The 17,773-nt window shown below is 49.6% G+C and overlaps 1 long non-coding RNA gene across 1 annotated transcript in view; it reads left to right on the top strand.

Moving 5' to 3' along the window:
• Nucleotides 1-1,010: 1,010 nt before the first annotated feature.
• Nucleotides 1,011-17,773, top strand: part of LOC141077874 (uncharacterized) — a 95,265-nt gene continuing 78,502 nt past the window's right edge. The window contains exon 1 of the long non-coding RNA XR_012227604.1: nucleotides 1,011-1,179. This is a non-coding gene — a long non-coding RNA (uncharacterized lncRNA). The remainder of the gene's footprint in view (nucleotides 1,180-17,773) is intronic.

Below are 17,773 nucleotides of genomic sequence, written 5' to 3'. Positions count from 1 at the left end.
GCCCATGCCACTTTCCAGCGGATGGTCAACCACCTGCTCCGGGGACTGGAGGAGTACGTGGCGGCGTACCTGGATGACATCGCCATCTTCAGTTCCACCTGGGAAGAACACCTTCAGCAACTCCAGGAGGTGCTCAAGCGTCTTCACCAAGCAGGCCTGACTATCAAGCCGGGAAAGTCCCAGATGCGCATGTGCGAGGTCCACTACCTGGGGCACAGGGTAGGCGGGGGTTCCATGAGTCCGGAGCCAGAGAAAGTGGATGCAATCGTGTCCTGGCCCACCCCCGGGACCAAGAAACATGTAATGTCCTTCGAGGACGAGCCCGCTGATGTGCGCACAGACGCGTGTCAACTGGCCCGGCTTCCTTAGCGCCCTCTAAAAGGGAGAGGTGTAATAATAATGTAAGATATGTCTGTAAGGTATGACTTCTGGAATCTTCCAGAATCTCCCATTGTTACCCTTCAGATTAGATTTCTGATTGCCACACACTGCAGAGGTGACCCCCTCCTCTTTTCTCCCCCACAGCCCTTTCACACACACCAGAGTCTCTCTGCCTGCAGCTCTGGGAAATCTGAGACCGCAGTGCGGATTCTCTCTCTCTTCCCCCTCCCCCCTCCCTACACAGGCACGGGAAAGAATGTCTTTGTTTGAAGCCATGAGGCCAATTGAGTTTTGGGAAATATTAAAAGCTATAGCGCGGATTCCGTTCACGGCAGAAAAATGATACGGACATTTCTGTGATGTGGTTAAGTGGAAGGGTTATGGGTTATGAGCCAGTATCACTATGGTGGTCCTTGTGAAGCTCTAAACTCAGCAGAAACGGAGGACTGGATTTCTCCGTTACGGTGTGTCATAACTACTGCATGTTTGGTCTTGAATTATTGTATTCCACAAACTACAAAGAATGATACCATGTGCGAGTTTATGCGAGGTGCCCTCTACGAGATATGGTTATTATAAGTTTTTGTAGTCAGAATTGTGCTCTTACAGCAGGGGGAGTAACATCCCTAGACCGCCCCTTTCATGATGTCACGGACCCAGATCTATAAGGCATTCCCTCCCTGGGGTGAGGCAGTCGAGCTGCAGAGTCCGTGCTGACAGAACCCCAGATGCAGGGTGACGTGTGGCTGCTGCCCATCCCCCCACCACATGGCTAGCCTACAGACCATCTAAGCATCTGTAAGTTTAATTTCTGCTGTTAATCCCTTTTATTTTATACTAGATAGTGGCCCGATTCTATCGCATCGGGTATTCTTGAGTCTCTGTTAAAATAAAAAATAGTGATATACTCACCTCCCGACGGCCCCCGGACTCTTTCTCTCCTCTCACCACGCTCCCGGCATCTTCCAATCCCAGTAATGCTTTACGCGAAACACCGCTGATGACGTAGTGCTCTCGCGAGAGTGACGTCATCTCCAGCCCTTCTCGCTAAGCATTACTGGGACCGGAAGAGCGTGGTGAGAGGCGGGACAGAGTCCAGGGGCCGTCGGAAGGTGAGTATTTAACTATTTTTATAACTATTTTTTATTTTAACAGAGACTAGAATACCCGATGCGATAGAATCGGGCCACCATCTAGTGTATTATACTCCTGTTACACCCGGAGCTGCTGTCACTGTTCTGCTGTTACCTAAAGTATTGTACTCCAGTTACAGGCAGAGCTGCATTCACTGTTCTGCTGTTACCTAATGTATTGTACTCCGGTTACACCCAGAGCTGCTGTCACTGTTCTGCTGTTACTTAATTTATTGTTCTCCAGAATATGTACAGGACTGTGCCTGTGTAATGAGCGACGCAGCAGTGATGCCTTTAACCATTGTAATGTGCCTGTACAATAAGCGATGCGGCCGTGTTACCGCGATGACTAAGCAACTGTCGCTGATTGGTCGCGGCAGTTAGGCCACGACCAATCAGCGAAGCGCGATTTCCATTACAGACCGAGAGACAGACAGAATTAGACAATTATATAGTAACTAGATGGTGGCCCGATTTTATCGCATTGGGTATTCTAGAGTGTTGTGAGTTCATTTTCACCTTCATCACTGAGGCCCGAGGAACTCCCTCTTCTGGTAAGGAGAGGTAGTGAGCCTGATTATCAGACACCTGAGATTAATGATGATGACTGGCTGAGTGGAGTCACAGACTGGATATAAGGCTGCCTACGCCCATTTTCACTGCGGGTGATTTCTCTGTGGTATCCTTGGAGTCCAGTCTGAATTCCTGCTCTGCTAAAGCTAAGTTTTCTTCCTTGCTTTTTGCATTTGTCCTTGCTTTGTTTTTTCTGGATTTCAGCCATTCCCTGCTGGGGTGAGCTGAACTCCTTAGCTCTGTCTCCTGAAAATACCAGAGTGCTGATTTAGTTTTGAAGCTTAGTTGCTTCAGGGCCTTTTTCCATTTCAGCTTGCTGGCCTATGTTTTTGATAGGGTTTTTTGCCGATTGCAGACAGCAGCTTTCCTTTCCTGTTTAGATTAGATTGGGCCCCAACGTTTGCTCAGCCTATCTTTCTATCTGTGTCAGTGTTTTTTCATCTTGCTTCACCGTCATTATATGTTGGGGGCTGCCTTTTACTTTGGGGTCTGCTCTGGGGCAGTTTAGATTTCCCTTTCTATCTTTAGGCTATATAGTTCTCCGGCTGTGTTCGAGGGGTCTAGGGCACCGTAGGTACCCCCCACGGCTACTGCTAGTTGTGTTGATAGGTTCAGGGGTCTGCAATCAGATAGTTGCTCCTCTGGTTTTCTGGACGTAGCTTCTATTTTTGTGTCTGCCTCCTACGGTCACTCAATCATAACAGAATCACCCGCCTAACCGCAGATCCTAGGGTACTCAATAGCAGGAAAGAATTGCAAAAAAAAAAGTGTGTATATTTTTTCCTCTATATCTCTGAGGCCGTAGGGGGAATTTTTTTTTTCTCTCAATGGAGATAAAGCAATTGTCTGATCATGTGGAGCAGCTCGCTGCGGAAGTGCGGGGAATTTCCGCCTACCTTGCTCATTCACATGCTGCTGAACCAAAGATTCCTACACCTGATATATTTTGTGGTGATCGGTCTAAATTTTTGAATTTCAAAAATAATTGTAAATTATTTTTTGCCTTGAAGCCTAACTCGTCAGGGAGCTCCGCGCAGCAGGTTAAAATTGTCATCTCTTTGCTGCGTGGCGATCCCCAGGATTGGGCGTTTTCTTTGAAACCAGATGATCCTAGTCTGACTAATGTGAACGCATTTTTTCAAGCCTTGGGCTTGTTGTATGACGAACCTAATGCCATTGATCAGGCTGAAAAGACCCTGCTGGCATTGAATCAGGGTCGAGATTCTGCAGAATTGTACTGTCAAAAATTCCGAAAGTGGGCGGTACTTACTACTTGGAATGATAATGCCTTGGCTGCCCTCTTTCGGAAGGGTTTGTCAGAAGCCTGTAAAAGATACTATGGTGGGATTTCCTGTTCCCTCTGGTCTTGACGATTCTATATCATTAGCCATTCAGGTTGATCGGCGTTTGCGCGAACGCAAAACTGCACGAGAGGTGTTGCCACCTGTTGACTGAACCTATGCAATGTGATAGAGTTTTGTCCAGAGAGCAGCGTCAGGAGTTCAGAAGGCGTAATAAGTTGTGTTTTTTCTGTGGAGATGCCTCGCATATTATTTCTGTCTGTCCTAAACGAGAGAAACGCTTTGCACACACATTTTCTGTTGGTGGTGTTCAACCTAAGTTTCTTCTGGCTATTACTCTGATCTGCTCCCTGTCCACATTTTCCGCCAAGGCATTTGTGGATTCAGGAGCAGCTCTAAACCTAATGGACTTGGATTTTGCTAAACGTTGTGGATTTCCTATGACACCTCTGCGGATGTCTATCCCTTTGAGGGGGATTGATGCTACTCATTTGGCTAAAGATAAACCTCAGTTTTGGACCCAGGTGGTAATGCAGGTCGCCCCAGACCATCAAGAAAATTGCAGATTTTTGGTGTTGCATAATCTGCATGATACCATTGTTCTGGGGTTTCCCTGGTTACAAATCCATAATCCAGTTCTGGATTGGAAATCTTTGTCTGTGGTGAGTTGGGGTTGTCGGTGTGCCCTTAGTGATGCTCCTGTTTTCCCCACCTCTCCCCAGTCACATGATGTTCCTGACTATTTGGCTGACTTTTATGATGTATTTAGTGAGAATGAGTCTGCGTCTTTGCCTCCTCATAGGAGTTATGACTGTGCTATTGAGCTGAACCCGGGGTGTAAATTCCCCAAGGGTCGGCTTTTCAATTTATCTGTACCCGAGCACGAGGCTATGCGATCCTATATTAAGGAGGCATTGGAGAAGGGTCATATTAGACCATCCTCTTCACCCTTAGGTGCTGGGGGTTTTTTTGTAGCCAAAAAGGATGGATCACTAAGACCTTGTATTGATTATCGTGCCCTCAACAAGATTACTGTTAAATATCAGTATCCGTTACCCCTGATTTCGGATCTATTCTCTAGAGTTAAAGGTGCTTGCTGGTTTACCAAGCTTGACCTCAGGGGGGCGTATAATCTTATTCGCATTAAGCATGGGGATGAATGGAAGACGGCGTTTAATACTCCGGAGGGACACTTTGAGTACCTGGTGATGCCTTTTGGGCTCACTAATGCCCCTTCTGTCTTCCAGTGCTTCATGAACGATATTTTCCGAGATTTGGTGGATAAATTTTTGATTATCTATCTGGATGATATTTTGATCTTCTCCAAGGATTGGGATTCTCATGTGGAACATGTTCGGACTGTGTTCCGGATCTTGAGGGAGAATTCCCTGTATGTCAAGGGATCTAAATGCCTTTTTGGGGTACAGAGGATTTCATTTTTGGGATTTATTTTGTCTCCGTCAACTATTGAAATGGATCCAGCCAAGGTACAGGCCATTTATGATTGGGTTCAGCCCACTTCTTTGAAGGCCCTCCAGAAGTTTTTGGGTTTTGCTAATTTTTATCGGAAATTTATAGCAAAATTTTCTAGTATTGCCAAGCCATTGACTAAGAAGGGTGCTGATGTGTTAAATTGGTCTCCGGAGGCTGTTTCTTCCTTTCAGGAGTTGAAGCGAAGATTCACCTCCGCCCCTGTTTTGCGGCAACCTGATGTCTCACTTCCGTTCCAGGTAGAGGTGGATGCTTCTGAGATTGGTGCAGGAGCTGTTTTGTCCCAAAAGGATCCTGTAACATCTAAAATGAATCCCTGCGCTTTCTTTTCCCGAAAGTGCTCTCCATCTGAACGTAACTATGATGTGGGGAATCGGGAACTGTTGGCCATGAAATGGGCATTTGAGGAGTGGAGACATTGGTTAGAGGGAGCTAAGCATCAAGTCGTGGTCCTTACCGACCACAAGAATTTGATTTATCTAGAGTCGGCTAAGCGCTTGAACCCTAGACAGGCTAGGTGGGCCTTGTTTTTTACACGTTTTGATTTTGTGGTTTCTTTTCTTCCTGGAACTAAGAATGTCAAGGCAGACGCACTCTCTAGGAGTTTCTTTGCTGATTCTCCTGTGGTGACCAAACCTGCTACCATCTTAGGCGAAGGGGTAGTTCTTTCTGCCATCTCGCCCGATTTGAGACGTGCTCTGGAAGAGTTCCATAGAGACAAGCCTGAGCGTTGTCCCAGTGGAAAGTTGTATGTTCCTGACCAGTGGAAGAAGAGAGTGATGTCTGAAGTTCATTGCTCTGCTTTGGCTGGTCATCCAGGTATTTTTGGTACTAGAGATCTTGTGAGTCGGTCTTTTTGGTGGCCCTCCTTGTCTCGTGATGTCAGGAATTTTGTGCAGTCCTGTGGGACGTGCTCCCGGTCTAAATCATGCTCCCGCTCTAGTGGGTTGTTGATGCCTTTGCCTGTCCCCAAGAGGCCATGGACCCATATTTCAATGGATTTCATCTCTGATATGCCTGTCTCTCAAAGGATGACTGTTATTTGGGTGATTTGTGATAGGTTCTCTAAGATGGTTCATCTTGTACCACTCCCTAAGTTGCCGTCTTCCTCCGAGTTGGTGCCCCTGTTTTTGCAACAGGTGGTTCGCTTGCACGGGATTCCTGAGAACATTGTGTCTGACAGAGGAGTTCAGTTTGTGTCTAGATTTTGGAGAACTTTCTGTTCCAAGCTGGGAATTCAGTTGTCCTTCTCCTCTGCCTTTCACCCTCAGACCAATGGGCAGAAAGAGAGAACAAACCAGACCTTGGAGTCATATTTGAGATGTTTTATTTCCGCTGATCAGGATGATTGGGTTTCATTTCTACCCTTTAAATAATAGAGCTAGTTCTGCCACTTTGATGTCACCTTTTTTTTGTAACTTTGGGTTTCATCCTCGATTTTCTTCAGGGCAGGTGGAGCCGTCTGCCTGCCCAGGTGTTGACACTGTGGTGGAGAGAATGCACCAAATCTGGGACCAAGTGGTGGATAAGTTATCTCTCTCCCAGGAAAAGGCCCAGCGGTTTTCCAACCGACATAGGACCATTGGTCCCCAGTTTAAGGTTGGTGATATGGTGTGGTTATCATCAAAAAATATTGCTATGAAGGTGGCTTCTCCTAAGTTTAAGCCTAGATTTATTGGACCTTACAAGATTTTGGAGATTAATCCGGTCTCTTTTCGTTTGGCTCTTCCGGTCACATTTAAAATCCATAATGTGTTTCATAAGTCTTTGTTGAAGAGGTTTGTTGAACCTGTTGTTCCGGGAGTGGCACCTCCAGACCCTGTATTGGTTGAAGGTAACATTGAATATGAGGTAGAGAAAGTACTGGATTCTCGTCTGGCTAGACGGAGACTCCAGTATTTGGTTAAGTGGAAGGGTTATGGTCAGGAGGATAATTCCTGGGTCTCTGCCTCTGATGTTCATGCCAAAAGATTGGTGCGTGCCTTTCATCAGGCACACCCTGATCGCCCTGGTGGCGTGGTTGAGGGTTCGGTGACCCCTCCTCAAGGGGGAGGTACTGTTGTGAGTTCATTTTCACCTTCATCACTGAGGCCCGAGGAACTCCCTCTTCTGGTAAGGAGAGGTAGTGAGCCTGATTATCAGACACCTGAGATTAATGATGATGACTGGCTGAGTGGAGTCACAGACTGGATATAAGGCTGCCTACGCCCATTTTCCCTGCGGGTGATTTCTCTGTGGTATCCTTGGAGTCCAGTCTGAATTCCTGCTCTGCTAAAGCTAAGTTTTCTTCCTTGCTTTTTGCATTTGTCCTTGCTTTGTTTTTTCTGGATTTCAGCCATTCCCTGCTGGGGTGAGCTGAACTCCTTAGCTCTGTCTCCTGAAAATACCAGAGTGCTGATTTAGTTTTGAAGCTTAGTTGCTTCAGGGCCTTTTTCCATTTCAGCTTGCTGGCCTATGTTTTTGATAGGGTTTTTTGCCGATTGCAGACAGCAGCTTTCCTTTCCTGTTTAGATTAGATTGGGCCCCAACGTTTGCTCAGCCTATCTTTCTATCTGTGTCAGTGTTTTTTCATCTTGCTTCACCGTCATTATATGTTGGGGGCTGCCTTTTACTTTGGGGTCTGCTCTGGGGCAGTTTAGATTTCCCTTTCTATCTTTAGGCTATATAGTTCTCCGGCTGTGTTCGAGGGGTCTAGGGCACCGTAGGTACCCCCCACGGCTACTACTAGTTGTGTTGATAGGTTCAGGGGTCTGCAATCGGATAGTTGCCAGCTCCTCTGGTTTTCTGGACGTAGCTTCTATTTTTGTGTCTGCCTCCTACGGTCACTCATTCATAACAGAATCACCCGCCTAACCGCAGATCCTAGGGTACTCAATAGCAGGAAAGAATTGCAAAAAAAAAAGTGTGTATATTTTTTCCTCTATATCTCTGAGGCCGTAGGGGGAATTTTTTTTTTCTCTCAATGGAGATAAAGCAATTGTCTGATCGTGTGGAGCAGCTCGCTGCGGAAGTGCGGGGAATTTCCGCCTACCTTGCTCATTCACATGCTGCTGAACCAAAGATTCCTACACCTGATGTATTTTGTGGTGATCGGTCTAAATTTTTGAATTTCAAAAATAATTGTAAATTATTTTTTGCCTTGAAGCCTAACTCGTCAGGGAGCTCCGCGCAGCAGGTTAAAATTGTCATCTCTTTGCTGCGTGGCGATCCCCAGGATTGGGCGTTTTCTTTGAAACCAGATGATCCTAGTCTGACTAATGTGAACGCATTTTTTGAAGCCTTGGGCTTGTTGTATGACGAACCTAATGCCATTGATCAGGCTGAAAAGACCCTGCTGGCATTGAATCAGGGTCGAGATTCTGCAGAATTGTACTGTCAAAAATTCAGAAAGTGGGCGGTACTTACTACTTGGAATGATAATGCCTTGGCTGCTCTCTTTCGGAAGGGTTTGTCAGAAGCCTGTAAAAGATACTATGGTGGGATTTCCTGTTCCCTCTGGTCTTGACGATTCTATGTCATTAGCCATTCAGGTTGATCGGCGTTTGCGCGAACGCAAAACTGCACGAGAGGTGTTGCCACCTGTTGACTGAACCTATGCAATGTGATAGAGTTTTGTCCAGAGAGCAGCGTCAGGAGTTCAGAAGGCGTAATAAGTTGTGTTTTTTCTGTGGAGATGCCTCGCATATTATTTCTGTCTGTCCTAAACGAGAGAAACGCTTTGCACACACGTTTTCTGTTGGTGGTGTTCAACCTAAGTTTCTTCTGGCTATTACTCTGATCTGCTCCCTGTCCACATTTTCCGCCAAGGCATTTGTGGATTCAGGAGCAGCTCTAAACCTAATGGACTTGGATTTTGCTAAACGTTGTGGATTTCCTATGACACCTCTGCGGATGCCTATCCCTTTGAGGGGGATTGATGCTACTCATTTGGCTAAAGATAAACCTCAGTTTTGGACCCAGGTGGTAATGCAGGTCGCCCCAGACCATCAAGAAAATTGCAGATTTTTGGTGTTGCATAATCTGCATGATACCATTGTTCTGGGGTTTCCCTGGTTACAAATCCATAATCCAGTTCTGGATTGGAAATCTTTGTCTGTGGTGAGTTGGGGTTGTCGGTGTGCCCTTAGTGATGCTCCTGTTTTCTCCACCTCTCCCCAGTCACATGATGTTCCTGACTATTTGGCTGACTTTTATGATGTATTTAGTGAGAATGAGTCTGCGTCTTTGCCTCCTCATAGGAGTTATGACTGTGCTATTGAGCTGAACCCGGGGTGTAAATTCCCCAAGGGTCGGCTTTTCAATTTATCTGTACCCGAGCACGAGGCTATGCGATCCTATATTAAGGAGGCATTGGAGAATGGTCATATTAGACCATCCTCTTCACCCTTAGGTGCTGGATTTTTTTTTTGTAGCCAAAAAGGATGGATCACTAAGACCTTGTATTGATTATCGTGCCCTCAACAAGATTACTGTTAAATATCAGTATCCGTTACCCCTGATTTCGGATCTATTCTCTAGAGTTAAAGGTGCTTGCTGGTTTACCAAGCTTGACCTCAGGGGGGCGTATAATCTTATTCGCATTAAGCATGGGGATGAATGGAAGACGGCGTTTAATACTCCGGAGGGACATTTTGAGTACCTGGTGATGCCTTTTGGGCTCACTAATGCCCCTTCTGTCTTCCAGTGCTTCATGAACGATATTTTCCGAGATTTGGTGGATAAATTTTTGATTATCTATCTGGATGATATTTTGATCTTCTCCAAGGATTGGGATTCTCATGTGGAACATGTTCGGACTGTGTTCCGGATCTTGAGGGAGAATTCCCTGTATGTCAAGGGATCTAAATGCCTTTTTGGGGTACAGAGGATTTCATTTTTGGGATTTATTTTGTCTCCGTCTACTATTGAAATGGATCCAGCCAAGGTACAGGCCATTTATGATTGGGTTCAGCCCACTTCTTTGAAGGCCCTCCAGAAGTTTTTGGGTTTTGCTAATTTTTATCGGAAATTTATAGCAAAATTTTCTAGTATTGCCAAGCCATTGACTGATTTGACTAAGAAGGGTGCTGATGTGTTAAATTGGTCTCCGGAGGCTGTTTCTTCCTTTCAGGAGTTGAAGCGAAGATTCACCTCCACCCCTGTTTTGCGGCAACCTGATGTCTCACTTCCGTTCCAGGTAGAGGTGGATGCTTCTGAGATTGGTGCAGGAGCTGTTTTGTCCCAAAAGGATCCTGTAACATCTACAATGAATCCCTGCGCTTTCTTTTCCCGACAGTTCTCTCCATCTGAACGTAACTATGATGTGGGGAATCGGGAACTGTTGGCCATGAAATGGGCATTTGAGGAGTGGAGACATTGGTTGGAGGGAGCTAAGCATCAAGTCGTGGTCCTTACCGACCACAAGAATTTGATTTATCTAGAGTCGGCTAAGCGCTTGAACCCTAGACAGGCTAGGTAGGCCTTGTTTTTTACACGTTTTGATTTTGTGGTTTCTTTTCTTCCTGGAACTAAGAATGTCAAGGCAGACGCACTCTCTAGGAGTTCCTTTGCTGATTCTCCTGTGGTGACCAAACCTGCTACCATCTTAGGCGAAGGGGTAGTTCTTTCTGCCATCTCGCCCGATTTGAGACGTGCTCTGGAAGAGTTCCAGAGAGACAAGCCTGAGCGTTATCCCAGTGGAAAGTTGTATGTTCCTGACCAGTGGAAGAAGAGAGTGATGTCTGAAGTTCATTGCTCTGCTTTGGCTGGTCATCCAGGTATTTTTGGTACTAGAGATCTTGTGAGTCGGTCTTTTTGGTGGCCCTCCTTGTCTCGTGATGTCAGGAATTTTGTGCAGTCCTGTGGGACGTGCTCCCGGTCTAAATCATGCTCCCGCTCTAGTGGGTTGTTGATGCCTTTGCCTGTCCCCAAGAGGCCATGGACCCATATTTCAATGGATTTCATCTCTGATATGCCTGTCTCTCAAAGGATGACTGTTATTTGGGTGATTTGTGATAGGTTCTCTAAGATGGTTCATCTTGTACCACTCCCTAAGTTGCCGTCGTCCTCCGAGTTGGTGCCCCTGTTTTTGCAACAGGTGGTTCGCTTGCACGGGATTCCTGAGAACATTGTGTCTGACAGAGGAGTTCAGTTTGTGTCTAGATTTTGGAGAACTTTCTGTTCCAAGCTGGGAATTCAGTTGTCCTTCTCCTCTGCCTTTCACCCTCAGACCAATGGGCAGAAAGAGAGAACAAACCAGACCTTGGAGTCATATTTGAGATTGTTACACCGCTCCGCCATACTCACCCGGCCTCCGCTCCCACGCCGCAGTCGCCCTCCGCTCCCACGCCGCAGCCTCTCTCCACCCGACGGCCGCGGCGGTCACCTGAGACAGACCCGCGACCGATGCCTTCCCTGCATGCTATGCGCATGCGCCATAGGCCGCGGCCGCGCCTCCTTCCTGCTTCTTATGCTCCGGCTGTGCCCTGACCCGGAAGCACATTTGGACCAATGGCTGACCAGACGGGGCCATATCAGGCCGCTTCCCCCTGAGGGAGGCGCCTGATCGTTGTGTTTCCTGACACTCTGGCCTCGCTCCATCGTGCACACTCTGCTCCTGCAGTTCCTGTCTCGGCTGCTCCTCACAGCAGCTTCTCAGTCCTGCTACCCGTGTTCCTGTCGTCCTACTCCAGTCCTGCCTTGTGTTCCTGTCGTCCTACTCCAGTCCTGCCTTGTGTTCCTGCCGTCCTACTCCAGTCCTGCCTTCACTGTTCCTGCCGTCCTACTCCAGTCCTGCCTTGTGTTCCTGCCGTCCTACTCCAGTCCTGCCTTCACTGTTCCTGCCGTCCTACTCCAGTCCTGCCTTGTGTTCCTGCCGTCCTACTCCAGTCCTGTCTTCAGTGCTCCTGCCGTCCTACTCCAGTCTCAGTCTTACTCCGGTCCATCCTGAGCCGCCCCTCTCGGTACCGGCTACCGTGGTACTCGAACCCCTGGGCCTGCTCCTAACGGTCCCTGTATAGGGGTCGGTTCCACCTGGCAGCTCGCCCGGGGTCCCTCGGTGCCACGGTCCAGAGGGTCCACTCTCGGAGCTCCCGCTCCTGACCACCCACGCTAACAGTACGATCAGGCCATGGACTCCGCCGGTACTACGGCTGCTACCCAGAAAGAGTTGCTATTCCTACGGGAGAATCAGGGGCGCATTATGTCAATCATGAAGTCGATGGACACCCGTTTGTCGGCCTTACAGGTGGCCGATCCTGGAAATGCCACTCAGCTGGCCAGTCTCCAACAGGAGCTGGGCCAGCAGCAAGATACTCAAACCCACATTTTGTCCTACATGGCCTCCTTTGATAGTCGCTTGTCGGCCCTCCAGGCTGCCGCTGCAGTGCCGACTCCTCCCCCTGCGTCTGCTGCTCATCCGACGCCCCGCCTCGCCAAGCCGCCTCGTTTCACCGGGGATCCCAAGCTCTGTAGGGGGTTCTTAAATCAGTGTAGTCTCCACTTTGAATGGCTGCCGCAGCAATATCCCTCGGACCGGGCCAAAGTGGCCTTCATCATGTCCCATCTGGAGGGAGAGGCCCTTTCTTGGGTAAACCCGCTCTGGGAACGTGACGACCCGGTCGTTTCGAGTCTCCCGGTTTTCCTGGATACGTTTCGTAAGGTTTTCGATGAGCCGGGCCGGTTAGCCTCTCTCACTGAGTCACTCTTTAACTTACACCAGGGCTCTCTCACGGTCGGACAGTACGCTATTCGCTTTCGCACTATTTCCTCTGAGCTCGGCTGGAATAACGCAGCTTTGGTGGGGGCATTCTGGCGCGGTCTTTCTAGTAAAATAAAGGATGAACTCGCTGGTCGAGATACCCCGTCCACCTTAGAGGACCTTATCTCGCTGGCTACCCGCATTGACCTGCGCTTCCTGGAGCGCGCTCGGGAGTCAGTGAGAGACAGGCGCTCCTCCAGGTCAGTTCCTCCTTTCGCTCAGTCGGCCAGCTCACGTTCAGTCGGATCTTCTTCCCTCTCTTCGGGTGAGCCCATGCAGATAGATCATCTCAGGTTGGCCGAGTTACGTCAGAGAGAGAGACGGGCACAAGGTCTGTGCCTCTATTGCGGTCATTCGTCACACTATATCCGCACCTGTCCTAAGAGACAGGGAAACGACTCCACCTAGGTCAGGTAAGAGAGGCCTTCCTAGGTGATGATGATGATTCCTCTCAACCCCTTACGATTTCTGTGCTTTTGGTTTCAGGAGGGAGGCGTGGTTCCGAGGTGGCCTACGTGGATTCGGGCTCAGCGGGTAACTTCATTCGGCCGGAAGAGGTAGACAAATACCAAATTCCTGTAGTCACTCTATCTAACCCAATTCAGATTGCCACCGTGGATGGCAAACCGCTACAGGTGACCGTCACCTTGGTCACTGAAGAGGTGGAATTGCAAATCGGAGCCTTACATCGAGAGAAGATAGCCTTTTACGTTTTACCTAAGCTCTCTCACGCCATTCTACTCGGTCTTCCATGGTTAAGGACTCATCAGCCTGTTCTCGACTGGTCTTCTGGGGAGATACTCCGCTGGGGGCACCCGTGCCAAGCTCGCTGTCTGACTCCTGTCCGCCTGGCGGCCGCTCCACGGTCACCTCCAGACCTCCCGGGTCTTCCTCCAGCTTACAGCTCCTACGCCGATGTTTTTGATAAGAAGGAAGCAGAGGTCCTCCCTCCACACCGGCCGTTTGACTGCCCAATTGAACTTGTTTCTGGTTCAACCCCCCCAAGGGGCAGAATCTACCCTCTGTCTCCCGTGGAGACCACCGCCATGTCCGAGTACGTCCAAGAGAACCTCGCCAAAGGCTTTATACGGAAATCCTCTTCGCCCGCGGGAGCCGGGTTCTTCTTCGTCAAAAAGAAGGACGGGACTCTACGGCCATGCATTGACTATAGGGGCTTGAATGAGATTACCATCAAGAACAGGTACCCTCTTCCACTCATTCCGGAACTGTTTGACCGTCTCAGAGGGGCTCGGGTCTTTACCAAGCTGGACCTCAGAGGAGCCTACAATCTGGTCCGTATCCGTGCAGGTGACGAGTGGAAGACCGCTTTCAACACTCGAGATGGCCATTACGAGTACCTGGTCATGCCCTTCGGTCTTTGCAATGCTCCTGCAGTCTTTCAAGAGTTCGTCAACGAGATCTTCCGGGATCTCTTGTACTCCTGTGTGGTCGTGTACTTAGACGACATCCTCGTCTTCTCGCCGGACCTCTCGTCCCACAGAAAGAGTGTCCGCCTGGTGCTTCAGCGTCTTCGGGAGAACCGTCTGTATGCAAAGATCGAGAAATGTCTCTTCGAACAGACCTCTCTGCCATTTCTGGGATACATTATCTCCGACGCTGGTCTAAGGATGGATCCCGAGAAGTTGTCTGCCATCCTCAAATGGCCTCGCCCCGTCGGATTAAAGGCGATACAACGATTCCTCGGGTTCGCCAACTATTACCGGCAATTTGTCTCCCACTTCTCCGCGATCACAAGACCCATTTCTGTGCTTACCCGTAAAGGGTCTACTTCCAAGGATTGGTCTCCTGAGGCAGAGGAGGCCTTTCTGTCCCTAAAACGGGCTTTCTCCACGGCTCCGGTCCTGCATCGCCCTGAGAGCGATCGACCTTTTGTACTCGAGGTGGACGCTTCCTCGACTGGTGCCGGGGCGGTGCTGTCCCAGAGAACCGCCTCCGGTCGCCTGCACCCTTGTGGCTTCTTCTCGAAGGCCTTTTCTCCATCCGAGTGTAACTACTCGATCGGTGACCGGGAACTTTTGGCCATCAAGTTGGCCTTGGAGGAATGGCGCCACCTCCTGGAAGGAGCTGTCCATCCTTTTGTCATCTTCTCGGACCACAAGAATCTGGCCTATCTCCAGTCTGCCCAGAGACTAAACCCTCGCCAGGCCAGATGGTCTTTATTTTTTGCCCGATTTGATTTCGAGCTCCGATTCCGTCCCGGCAGCAAGAATTCCAAAGCCGACGCCCTGTCCAGGGTCTTCCAACCACACGAATCCACGGAGGAACCGTCACATATCATTGATCCCACTAGGATCATCACCGTGGCTCCAGTGAACTGGCTTACTCCTCCGCCTGGCAAGACGCTTGTGCCAGAGAATCTCAAGCAAAAGGTTCTTCTATGGGGGCACTCCTCCAAACTGGCCGGCCATGCCGGAACTAAGAAGACCCTTGATCTTATCAAACGTCACTACTGGTGGCCCTCACTTCGCCAAGATGTACTCGATTTTGTGGCTTCTTGTCCATCCTGTGCAAAGAACAAGGTACCACGGAGATCTCCGTCTGGCTTGTTGCTTCCGTTGCCTGTCCCTACGGTTCCTTGGGAGAACATCGCCATGGATTTCATCACCGACCTACCCTGCTCTGCGGGCTGCTCAGTCATTCTGGTGGTGGTGGATCGTTTTTCCAAGATGGCTCACTTCATCCCTCTGCCCGGTCTTCCCTCAGCGCCGGAGCTGGCCGAGATCTTCATTCATCAAGTCTTCAGGCTTCATGGACTACCTCGACGCATTGTGTCTGACCGAGGGGTTCAGTTTACCTCCAAGTTCTGGCGTTCGCTTTGTAAGCTTATGAACGTTTCCCTCGACTTCTCCTCGGCCTACCATCCACAGTCCAATGGACAAGTAGAGCGTACCAACCAGACGCTTACGGGATACTTACGCCACTTCTCTAACGCCCACCAGAACGATTGGGTCAGCTTACTCCCCTGGGCAGAGTTCGCTTATAACAACCATGCTGGTGAGTCTTCGGCCAAGTCTCCGTTTTTCATTGTTTTTGGCAGACATCCTGGTGTCCCTCTTCCGATAACCCCTGCCTCTGAGGTACCCGCGGCCAATGCCTTGTCCTCGGAATTTTCTAAGATTTGGGCTGAGACCAACACATCACTCAAGAGATCCGCTGATCAGATGAAGAACTATGCAGACAAAAAGAGGTTGGATTCTCCTCCGTATCGTGTTGGCGACAAGGTCTGGCTCTCCTCCAAATTCGTCCGACTAAAACTGCCCTCCTACAAGTTGGGTCCACGCTACATCGGTCCGTTTGAAATTCTGGGACGTATTAACGAAGTTGCCTACAAATTGAGGTTGCCTGCTTCGCTCCGGATCCCAAACACCTTTCACGTCTCTCTCCTGAAGCCTGTGGTGCTGAATCGTTTCCATTCCTCGCTTGATCTTGGTCCTCAGCCGGTGGGTGCCGACAACGTTTTTGAAGTGCAGGACATCCTCGCTGTGAAAAGGGTTAGAGGTAGGACTTTCTTTCTCGTTGATTGGAAGGGCTTTGGTCCTGAGGAGAGATCCTGGGAGCCTCGGGAGAATATTAATGCTCCCCGTATCCTCAAGAGGTTTCTTGTTAATCTCCGGGGGGGGCGGCTTAGGGGAGGGGGTACTGTTACACCGCTCCGCCATACTCACCCGGCCTCCGCTCCCACGCCGCAGTCGCCCTCCGCTCCCACGCCGCAGCCTCTCTCCACCCGACGGCCGCGGCGGTCACCTGAGACAGACCCGCGACCGATGCCTTCCCTGCATGCTATGCGCATGCGCCATAGGCCGCGGCCGCGCCTCCTTCCTGCTTCTTATGCTCCGGCTGTGCCCTGACCCGGAAGCACATTTGGACCAATGGCTGACCAGACGGGGCCATATCAGGCCGCTTCCCCCTGAGGGAGGCGCCTGATCGTTGTGTTTCCTGACACTCTGGCCTCGCTCCATCGTGCACACTCTGCTCCTGCAGTTCCTGTCTCGGCTGCTCCTCACAGCAGCTTCTCAGTCCTGCTACCCGTGTTCCTGTCGTCCTACTCCAGTCCTGCCTTGTGTTCCTGTCGTCCTACTCCAGTCCTGCCTTGTGTTCCTGCCGTCCTACTCCAGTCCTGCCTTCACTGTTCCTGCCGTCCTACTCCAGTCCTGCCTTGTGTTCCTGCCGTCCTACTCCAGTCCTGCCTTCACTGTTCCTGCCGTCCTACTCCAGTCCTGCCTTGTGTTCCTGCCGTCCTACTCCAGTCCTGTCTTCAGTGCTCCTGCCGTCCTACTCCAGTCTCAGTCTTACTCCGGTCCATCCTGAGCCGCCCCTCTCGGTACCGGCTACCGTGGTACTCGAACCCCTGGGCCTGCTCCTAACGGTCCCTGTATAGGGGTCGGTTCCACCTGGCAGCTCGCCCGGGGTCCCTCGGTGCCACGGTCCAGAGGGTCCACTCTCGGAGCTCCCGCTCCTGACCACCCACGCTAACAGAGATGTTTTATTTCCGCTGAACAGGATGATTGGGTTTCATTTTTACCCTTTAAATAATAGAGCTAGTTCTGCCACTTTGATGTCACCTTTTTTTTGTAACTTTGGGTTTCATCCTCGATTTTCTTCAGGGCAGGTGGAGCCGTCTGCCTGCCCAGGTGTTGACACTGTGGTGGAGAGAATGCACCAAATCTGGGACCAAGTGGTGGATAAGTTATCTCTCTCCCAGGAAAAGGCCCAGCGGTTTTCCAACCGACATAGGACCATTGGTCCCCAGTTTAAGGTTGGTGATATGGTGTGGTTATCATCAAAAAATATTGCTATGAAGGTGGCTTCTCCTAAGTTTAAGCCTAGATTTATTGGACCTTACAAGATTTTGGAGATTAATCCGGTCTCTTTTCGTTTGGCTCTTCCGGTCACATTTAAAATCCATAATGTGTTTCATAAGTCTTTGTTGAAGAGGTTTGTTGAACCTGTTGTTCCGGGAGTGGCACCTCCAGACCCTGTATTGGTTGAAGGTAACATTGAATATGAGGTAGAGAAAGTACTGGATTCTCGTCTGGCTAGACGGAGACTCCAGTATTTGGTTAAGTGGAAGGGTTATGGTCAGGAGGATAATTCCTGGGTCTCTGCCTCTGATGTTCATGCCAAAAGATTGGTGC

The sequence above is a fragment of the Dendrobates tinctorius genome, unplaced genomic scaffold, assembly GCF_039654945.1.
Source record: "Dendrobates tinctorius isolate UK_male_01 unplaced genomic scaffold, ASM3965494v1 ptg000015l, whole genome shotgun sequence".
NCBI lineage: Eukaryota > Metazoa > Chordata > Amphibia > Anura > Dendrobatidae > Dendrobates > Dendrobates tinctorius.
This window is presented reverse-complemented; position numbering and strand designations above follow the sequence as displayed.